This window comes from Oncorhynchus masou, chromosome 21 (genome assembly GCF_036934945.1).
Source record: "Oncorhynchus masou masou isolate Uvic2021 chromosome 21, UVic_Omas_1.1, whole genome shotgun sequence".
NCBI lineage: Eukaryota > Metazoa > Chordata > Actinopteri > Salmoniformes > Salmonidae > Oncorhynchus > Oncorhynchus masou.
This window is the reverse complement of record NC_088232.1, coordinates 43,114,491-43,125,266: the sequence shown is the minus strand read 5'-3', so window position 1 is coordinate 43,125,266 and position 10,776 is coordinate 43,114,491. Positions and strand designations below refer to the sequence as shown.

The 10,776-nt window shown below is 40.9% G+C and overlaps 1 protein-coding gene across 2 annotated transcripts in view; it reads left to right on the top strand.

Moving 5' to 3' along the window:
- The first annotated feature begins 517 nt into the window (after nucleotides 1-517).
- The window catches only part of LOC135508382 (estrogen-related receptor gamma-like), a 295,554-nt gene continuing 285,295 nt past the window's right edge, over nucleotides 518-10,776 (top strand). Inside the window, exon 1 of one of the 2 annotated variants that reach the window (XM_064928525.1) lies at nucleotides 518-755. The gene's annotated coding sequence lies outside the window, so the exon portion shown is untranslated. The remainder of the gene's footprint in view (nucleotides 756-10,776) is intronic. The other variant, XM_064928522.1, reaches the window with a different exon arrangement.

Sequence of the window (10,776 nt, the reverse complement as noted above, 5' to 3'; positions counted from 1 at the left end):
CCTGTCCCAGACCTCTTCCTCTCCAGTCCTGTCCTGTCCCAGACCTCTTCCTCTCCAGTCCTGTCCTGTCCCAGACCTCTTCCTCTCCAGTCCTGTCCTGTCCCAGACCTCTTCCTCTCCAGTCCTGTCCCAGACCTCTTCCTCTCCAGTCCTGTCCTGTCCCAGACCTCTTCCTCTCCAGTCCTGTCCCAGACCTCTTTCTCTCCAGTCCTGTCCTGTCCCAGACCTCTTTCTCTCCAGTCCTGTCCTGTCCCAGACCTCTTTCTCTCCCTCTCTCTTCCCTGAAATGTGATGCTGGTGCTTTTCAGTAAAGCAGGCTGTTTTCTGCTGGCTTGCAATAGGAGCCTGCCGGGAGCCGATTCTGTGTAGAGTGTGTGTGTGTCAGTGTGTGTACCAGTACACAGGCAGGGGAAAGAGCCGTCAGTTTATCCAGCACTCCTTTTTCTCTCTATTTCCCCCTCCCTCCCTCTCTCCCTCCTTCCCTCCCACAAACCACACTCGCCAAGATAGAGGTCCCGCTTGGCGGTACACAGACAACCACTCAGCCCCTGATCCAGAGACAGCAGACGGAGAGAAGAGAGGGAGAAACGAGAGGACGAGAAATAGAGCGAGCGTCACATTCACGTTTGTTGTGGCTGCAGCGACAGAGAGGAGGACAAGAGGGAGAGAGAGAGAGAGAGAGAGAGGGGGTAGACGACAGACGAGTGTGTCCTTGAAAACTGCACCACAACTCTTTCAAGAAAGCCAGGAAGACTGTGAGTAACGTGCACCTCATCAGGGCAAGCGTGTGTGTGTGTGTGTGTGTGTGTGTGTGTGTGTGTGTGTGTGTGTGTGTGTGTGTGTGTGTGTGCGCGCGCACGTGTGTGTCCGTACATGCCTGTGTGCGTGCCCGAGTGTGTGAGTGTGTAGTGGTAAACCTGCTGCTCCTCCTCTGACCTGCCAAGCTGGGAGTGCTTGATGTTGGATGGACTACTATTGTTTCACTGCCTAGATGCTCATGACAGGGGTTTATGGACAACACAAAACGCTGTATGGTTCAGTAGAAGCTGCCAAACTTGGTGTGTTTGTGTATGCGTGTGTGTGCGTGTGTGTGTGCATGTGTTTGTGTGTGTGTGTGCGTGTGCGTGCGTGTGTGTGCGTGTGTGTGTGTGTGTGTGCGTGTGCGTGCGTGCGTGTGTGTGTGTGTGTGTGTGTGTGTGTGTGTGTGTGCGCGTGTGCGTGTGTGTGTGCGTGCGTGCGTACAGTACAATGTGAGCAGTTTAGTACCATATCTTTTAAGTAGTTTTCAAATATGGTTTGTGATTGAGAGCTTACTAGTAGTTGAACTAGTGTTCATATTTAATGCTCTATTGGCACTCTTATTGAAGCAAGTGTGCAATATTCTTACATACAGTATTTCAGTGTATCCCTTTTCCGATTACTATATGCTAAAATATCAACCATACGCATGGTCTTAATTCTAGAAAATTAATTTAGATATCAAACCTATAAATACTACATTTCTTCTGTGAACATCAGTGGTCAGCCTCAGAATCTAGCCAATGTTTGTTGTGTATATTTAGAATATCAGCAGATTCTCTGGAGCGATGTGATGTGAGGCCTTTTTCACCAGCCAATTGAGGTCACTCACTCAATAATTTAAAAAGTCAGTGGTCATCGGCCACATCGTTGGCCCATTCACAGTGAGATGTGCCAGGTCAGATACACAGCGAGAGGGTGGGTGTCTGTAGCTAGCTGGTACACGACAGCAAGGCCACTTCTATTGAGGGGGTAAGCAGGAATGATATCTGGAGAAATTACAGCTCTTGTTTAAGTGAATGAAGGTGTGTTTATTGCATTCTCATTGATACGACAGAATTCAAAATTAATCAGGATAGCTGAACCGCTGTACTTACAACGACAGTATTAAGAATCCAAATGCTTGTTCTGAATGGCTGAATGGAGGGCTTGGAGGAAGCAACATGGCGTCCTAGCTCTGAAGTTGGCCAACATCTCTATATTCTATATCACTGTGCCCTCTGCTAACTTCCTCACAATGGGATATTCTGCTATGGATGAATGTTTACTTGGATGTATACTCTGTGTCTATTTCTGCACTGAGACAAAGCTGCCCCTGAATGCTGATCTATGGTCAGTTTTGCGCCTCCCCCTTCTCATGGTTCAGTTTATGTTTTGAAGAGGGTAAGCTGATCCTAGATCAGTGCCTAAAGGTAGGTTCCAGCTCGAGGCCTGTATGACGTGTGTTCCTATTAATACCCATGCAGAGGGAGAGATGCCACTGGCTGTCCACTGACACACACACAAACACACACAGAGAGAGAGACTGCTAATCAGAGATCCACAGCCCTTAGGCAGCTGCAGTCCTCTCCCAGTGATGTATGCAGTGACATCACGTCAAGCAGGAAGTGGATTTTAGAAGGAATCATGGCGATCTGAAGCACGCCGAGCGGGACGTTCTTTCTTACTTCCTTCCTTCCTTCCTTACGTTGTCTTTATCTATCCTTCAGTCTCTCTCCCCTGCTCCATCTCTTGCTCTTTTGCTGAGTATTAAGTGAAAGTAACTATTTAGGATTTCTCTCCGATTGTTTGAAGTCGTGTGTTTGTCCAGTCTATCTCTCTGTTCTTTCTAAGCCTGTATTTACTTCTAATCCAGGCTTTGCTTCTGGCAACAAAAACCAAGTCAAATCCTGTAGACTTAGACCCAGGCTGATCCAATCATTAGTATTCCACTGCCATAATGTAGCCATCAACTTCAGGTCCCTTCCTCCTCCCCCTCGTAAAAATGTATTCCTGTGCATGGTGGAGTGTGTGTGTGTGTGTGTGTGTGTGTGTGTGTGTGTGTGTGTGTGTGTGTGTGTGTGTGTGTGTGTGTGTGTGTGTGTGTGTGTGTGTGTGTGTGTGTGTGTGTGTGTGTGTGTGTGTGTGTGTGTGTGTGTGTGTGTGTGTGTGTGTAGTACAGCAGGATTTGACTGCGTGGTTGGGAGAAGACCCTGTGCATTAATGTAGCGGGATAGACCCACGTTTGATTTTCTTTCCCATGAAGTCACCCATCATCTTAATGACATGACCAGAGCCGGTCAGATCTGCATGAATTCATTGGCTTGAATATAACCATTTAGAAGCTTAATTCCATGGATTAGTGGTGCTCTGGATTAAACCACGTTCTTTTTCTCCCCTTCCACTCTCCTGTGAGGGACCACTTTTAGTTCTCAGTTCCAAGTTCACTTTTAACAAGGCGTTAAGTGTAGGATTATTACCATGGGATGCAGTTCCAAGTACACTAACATTAAAATCAGACATATTGTGTGCATTTACACTCTATTACACTATGTTTCGGTATGTTCCGCTGTTTCGCTAGCACAGATTGGAATATGTTCTGGGATTCATCCAATGGCATTGAGGAATTTATCACATCAGTCACCTGCTTCATTAATAAGTGCATCGCTGACGCCGTCCCCACAGTGACCGTACGTACATATCACAACCAGAAGCCATGGATTACAGGCAACATCCACACTGAGTTGAAGACTAGAGCTTCCAAAGCTTCCAATCTTGCTTCCTTCCTATCTCTCCTATCTCTACTAGCTCCCTCCCTCTTTCCCTCCCTTGTTTGTTCTGTACTGTGCATCATCTCCTTTCCTCTCTGTAAAGTGTACTATAGTGAAAGAGTGTAACACCCAGCCTAGATTGTTAGCCGATCGATAGCTATAGATTGTCTCATTGGAAGCCATTAGTTATGGGTTTTATAAAGCTTATAATTTATTGTGTGTAATCTTGCAGAAAATGACATTTGAACTTGTGTACAGTGTTTTGGTTAGAAACCTTTTTTTTCTCATTCACCAGCTGCCAGTCTTGGGATCCTCCTTTTATTCTCTCACAGGGAGAGAGTTTTTAGAGTAGAATCAAATATAAATACTTTGTTTTCTGCTGCTCTCTGAGTTTGGGGCCTACCGATGTGGTTTGTCTGTCTCTTAAGTGAGAGCCATAGTGTTTAACCTGCGCGTGTGTGTGTGTGTGTGTGTGTGTGTGTGTGTGTGTGTGTGTGTGTGTGTGTGTGTGTGTGTGTGTGTGTGTGTGTGTGTGTGTGTGTGTGTGATGGAGAAAGCCCCTAGGTGGTGTGCTGAGTGCCCATGCAGGTTGCTCTGGTAATTGTTGATACCATTATGCCCCTCTGAGTTCTGACAAAGAGCCCTTCAATAAACTTCCTACAATATAATTCTGGGCCGGCCTATACACACAATGCACATTAGGCTTGGGGCGCCGCGTTGACTAAATCCTTTATTGGTGAAGGTACTGAGTGGCGTTAATACCTTAAGAGTGATGGTATGTATATAAAGACTGATGATGTGTATATAAAGACTGATGGTGTGTATATAAAGACTGATGGTGTATATAAAGACTGATGGTGTGTATATAAAGACTGATGGTGTATGTAAAGACTGATGGTGTGTATATAAAGACTGATGGTGTGTATGTAAAGACTGATGGTGTATATAAAGACTGATGGTGTGTATATAAAGACTGATGGTGTATATAAAGACTGATGGTGTGTATATAAAGACTGATGGTGTGTATATAAAGACTGATGGTGTATATAAAGACTGATGGTGTGTATATAAAGACTGACGGTGTGTATATAAAGGCTGGTGGTGTTTATATAAATGTTTATATAAAGACTGATGGTGTTTATATAAAGACTGATGATGTGTATATAAAGACTGATGGTGTGTATGTAAAGACTGATGGTGTGTATGTAAAGACTGATGGTGTATATAAAGACTGATGGTGTGTATATAAAGACTGATGGTGTATATAAAGACTGATGGTGTGTATATAAAGACTGATGGTGTGTATATAAAGACTGATGGTGTATATAAAGACTGATGGTGTGTATATAAAGACTGACGGTGTGTATATAAAGGCTGGTGGTGTTTATATAAAGGCTGGTGGTGTTTATATAAAGACTGATGGTGTGTATATAAAGACTGATGGTGTGTATATAAAGACTGATGGTGTATATAAAGACTGATGATGTGTATATAAAGACAGATGGTGTTTATATAAAGACTGATGGTGTGTATATAAAGACTGATGATGTGTATATAAAGACTGATGGTGTGTATGTAAAGACTGATGGTGTGTGTAAAGACTGATGGTGTATGTAAAGACTGATGGTGTATGTAAAGACTGATGGTGTATATAAAGACTGATGGTGTATATAAAGACTGATGGTGTGTATATAAAGACTGATGGTGTATATAAAGACTGATGGTGTGTATATAAAGACTGACGGTGTGTATATAAAGGCTGGTGGTGTTTATATAAAGACTGATGATGTGTATATAAAGACTGATGGTGTGTATATAAAGACTGATGGTGTGTATATAAAGACTGATGATGTGTATATAAAGACTGATGGTGTGTATATAAAGACTGATGGTGTATATAAAGACTGATGGTATGTATATAAAGACTGATGGTGTATATAAAGACTGATGGTGTATATAAAGACTGATAAAGACTGATGGTGTATATAAAGACTGATGTATATAAAGACTGATGGTGTATATAAAGACTGATGGTGTGTATATAAAGACTGATGGTGTGTATATAAAGACTGATGGTGTGTATATAAAGACTGATGGTGTGTATATAAAGACTGATGATGTGTATATAAAGACTGATGGTGTATATAAAGACTGATGGTGTATATGTGATATAAAGACTGATGGTGTATATAAAGACTGATGGTGTATATAAAGACTGATGGTGTATATAAAGACTGATGGTGTGTATATAAAGACTGATGGTATGTATATAAAGACTGATGGTGTATATAAAGACTGATGGTGTATATAAAGACTGATGGTGGTGTATATAAAGACTGATGGTGTATATAAAGACTGATGGTGTGTATGTAAAGACTGATGGTGTATATAAAGACTGATGGGTGTATATAAAGACTGATGGTGTGTATGTAAAGACTGATGGTGTATATAAAGACTGATGGTATGTATATAAAGACTGATGGTGTATATAAAGACTGATGGTGTATATAAAGACTGATGGTGTATATAAAGACTGATGGTGTGTATGTAAAGACTGATGGTGTATATAAAGACTGATGGTATGTATATAAAGACTGATGGTGTAAAGTATGGTGTATATAAAGACTGATGGTGTATATAAAGACTGATGGTGTATATAAAGACTGATGGTGTATATAAAGACTGATGGTGTATATAAAGACTGATGTAAAGACTGATGGTGTATATAAAGACTGATGGTGTATATAAAGACTGATGGTATGTATATAAAGACTGATGGTGTATGTAAAGACTGATGGTGTATATAAAGACTGATGGTGTATATAAAGACTGATGGTGTGTATATAAAGACTGATGGTGTATATAAAGACTGATGGTGTATATAAAGACTGATGGTGTATATAAAGACTGATGGTGTATATAAAGACTGATGGTGTATATAAAGACTGATGGTGTATATAAAGACTGATGGTATGTATATAAAGACTGATGGTGTGTATGTAAAGACTGATGGTGTATATAAAGACTGATGGTATGTATATAAAGACTGATGGGTGTATATAAAGACTGATGGTGTATATAAAGACTGATGGTGTATATAAAGACTGATGGTGTATATAAAGACTGATGGTGTATATAAAGACTGATGGTCAGTATGTAAAGACTGATGGTGTATATAAAGACTGATGGTATGTATATAAAGACTGATGGTGTGTATGTAAAGACTGATGGTGTATATAAAGACTGATGGTATGTATATAAAGACTGATGGTGTATATAAAGACTGATGGTGTATATAAAGACTGACTAAATGGTGTATATAAAGACTGATGGTGTATATAAAGACTGATGGTGTATATAAAGACTGATGTATATAAAGTATGTATATAAAGACTGATGGTGTATATAAAGACTGATGGTGTATATAAAGACTGATGGTGTATATAAAGACTGATGGTGTATATAAAGACTGATGGTGTATATAAAGACTGATGGTATGTATATAAAGACTGGTGGTGTGTATATAAAGACTGATGGTGTATATAAAGACTGATGGTGTATATAAAGACTGATGGTATGTATATAAAGACTGATGGTGTATATAAAGACTGATGGTGTATATAAAGACTGATGGTATGTATATAAAGACTGATGGTGTATATAAAGACTGATGGTGTATATAAAGACTGATGGTGTATATAAAGACTGATGGTATGTATATAAAGACTGATGGTGTGTATGTAAAGACTGATGGTGTATATATAAAGACTGATGGTGTGTATATAAAGACTGATGGTGTATATAAAGACTGATGGTGTATATAAAGACTGATGGTGTATATAAAGACTGATGGTGTGTATGTAAAGACTGATGGTGTATATAAAGACTGATGGTATGTATATAAAGACTGATGGTGTGTATGTAAAGACTGATGGTGTATATAAAGACTGATGGTATGTATATAAAGACTGATGGTGTATATAAAGACTGATGGTGTATATAAAGACTGATGGTGTATATAAAGACTGATGGTGTGTATGTAAAGACTGATGGTGTATATAAAGACTGATGGTGTATATAAAGACTGATGGTGTGTATATAAAGACTGACGGTGTGTATATAAAGGCTGGTGGTGTGTATATAAAGACTGATGGTGTTTATATAAATAATGATGGTGTATATAAAGACTGATGGTGTATATAAAGACTGATGGTGTTTATATAAAGACTGATGGTGTTTATATAAAGACTGATGGTGTGTATATAAAGACTGATGGTGTTTGTTCTTCACTGTTTGCCCTTTTCTTGCGGGAGCAGGTCACAAATCTTGCTGCTGTGATGGCACACTGTGTTATTTTACCCAGTAGATATGGGAATTGATCAAAATTGGGATTGTTTTCGAATTCTTTGCGGGTCTTTGTGGAAATATTTGTCTCTAATATGGTCATACATTTGGCAGGGGTTAGGAAGTGCCGCTCAGTTTCCACCTCATTTTGTGGGCAGTGTGCACATAGCCGATCTTTTCTTGAGAGCCAGATCTGTCTATGGCGGCCTTTCTCAATAGCAAGGCTATGCTCCATGTGTCTGCACATTCCAGTTTGCTTTGTTTTTTTGTAAATTCTTTCCAATGTGTCAAGTAATTATCTTTTTGTTTTCTCATGATTTGATTGGGTCTAATTGTGTTTCTGTCCTGGGGCTCTGTGGGGTCTGTTTGTGATCGTGAACAGAGCACCAGGACCAACTTGCTTAGGGGGCTTTTCTTCAGGTTCATTTCTCTGTATGTGATGGCTTTGTTCTGAAAAGTTTTGGAAATGCTTCCTTTTAGGTGGTTGTAGAATTTCAAGTCTGTTTTCTGGATTTTAATCATTAGCGGGTATCAGCCTAATTCTGCCCTGCATGTATTATGTTGTACATAGAATATTTTTGCAAAAGTCTCAATTTGGGGTTTGTCACATTCTGTGAAATCTTGGTTGGTGAGCGGACCCCCAGACCTCACAACCGTTAAGGGCAATGGGTTCTGTAACATATTCAAGTGTTTTTGGCCAGATCCTAATTTGGTATGCCGAATTTTATGTTCCTTTGATGGCCTAGAATACATTTCTTGCATTTCTTGTCTCTCAGATAGTTACATCGTTGTGGAAGTTACCTGTGGCACTAATGTTTAGGCCGAGGTAGGTATAGTTTTTTGTGTGCGCTCTCTCCCCCGCTCTCCCCCTTCTCTCTCTCTGTCTCTCTCTCTTTCTCTCCCAAATAAAGGGTGTCGTGAATGTAGCATATTTGGCTTTAGTTCTCATTGGCAAAATATCAATATTTTTTCACCCCAACAGGGTTCATTTCCAACAACATAAAGCTGCCATATGTGACCTTTTGGACGACCAGACCGAAGTCAGATAGAAATATGTGTTATTGTTCTGTCATTCTCATTGAAGGCAAGAAGTGTTAGATCCGTTTATGCATCTTTTACTTTCAGTTTTGCACACCAGCTTAAAACAGCTAAAAATACAGTATTTTTGGTTATAGAAAATATATTTCGCAGCGGTTTAGATGGTAAAATGATTCCTTAAACTATACTTGCTTGTTTTGTCACATAAACTGAAATTAGGTGAACTATTGGAGTTTTAACAACCAGGAAATGGCAGTGTGATTTTGGCATAGTGCATTTTTAACATGGCTTCCCCTGATTTGCAGAGCAGCTTTTGTTTTGCTGTGTAAATAAAAATTGCTAATCAATTTTGCTCCTTATTTCATGGCATGTAGTTCCTGGCCCTCCCCCGCCAGCTGTCAACGCAGCCCCACGCTGAAAGCTTCATTAGCCGGGACACGTTTAGCGCTCAGCGCTACCCCGGCGCTCCAGAAGAGCACACTATTTATGCAGGTAACACAGGTCAGAGGTGGAATCACGGACAAATGGACAGGGAAGATATAAAGCTCCTACATATCCAGCTAGTAGCTCTCTCTATCTCTCTCTCTCTCTCTCTCTGTCTCTCTCTCTCTCTCTCTGTCTCTCTCTCTCTGTCTCTCTCTCTGTCTCTCTCTCTCTCTCTGTCTCTCTCTCTGTCTCTCTCTCTCTATCTCTCTCTGTCTCTCTCTCTGTCTCTCTCTCTTTCTCTCTGTCTCTCTCTCTGTCTCTCTCTCTGTCTCTCTCTCTGTCTCTCTCCCTCTGTCTCTCTCTCTCTGTCTCTCTCTCTCTCTCTCTGTCTCTCTCTCTGTCTCTCTCTCTCTCTCTCTCTCTCTCTTGCTAGTCTCTCTTGCTCTTTCTGTTGTCCCTTTTTCTCTCTCCCTCTTCTCTCATTTTCCATCCTTCCCTCTCTATCCTCACACCTTTACATCTTTCTCTCTCTGAGAGCTAGACAGTGTCATAAGGATAGATTAATTGGTTATGTTGGAGAGTAGAACACTATGTTCCAACCCTGTTAACAACTATGCTGCCTTCATCCTCTCTCTTTCTCTCTCTTTCTCTCTTTCAGTCTCTCTCGCTTTCTCCCTCTTTCTCTCTGTCTTTTTATCTCTCTTTCTCTCTCTCTTTCTCGCTCTCTACCTCGCCGTCTCTCTCTCTGCCCCTTTCTTGATCTTTCTGTTTGTGTATATTCTCTAACCTGACACCACCTGTCATATGAAGACAAGAGAGAGAGAGAGAGGGAGATAAAAACAAAGAGAAAGAGAGAGAGAAACAGACAGAGGGAGAGAGAGAGAGAGAGAGACGGAGAGGGAGATACAGAGAAGGAGAATGAGAAAGAGAGAGAGACAAACAAACCAAAACAAAGGCAAAATCTTCTCATGCTTTGTTGATTTCATAAAAGCTTTCAACTGAATTTGGTATGAGGGCATGCTATACAAATTGATGGAAAGTGGGGTTGGGGGAAAAATATACTACATTATAAAATCCATGTACACAAACAACAAGTGTGTGGTTAAAATTGGTTAAAAAAAATGAACACATTTCTTTCCACAGGGCTGGGGGCTGAGTCAGGAATGCAGCTTAAGCCCCACCCTCTTCAACATATATATCAACATATTGGTGAGGGCGATAGAACAGTCTGCAGCACTCAGCCTCACACTACTAGAATCTGAAGTCAAATGTCTACTGTTTGCTGATGATCTGGTGCTTCGGTCCCCAACCAAGGAGGGCCTACAGCAGCACCTAGATCTTCTGCACAGATTCTGACAAACCTGGGTCCTGACAGTAAATCTCAGTAAGACCAAAATAAGGGTGTTCCAAACAAGGTCCA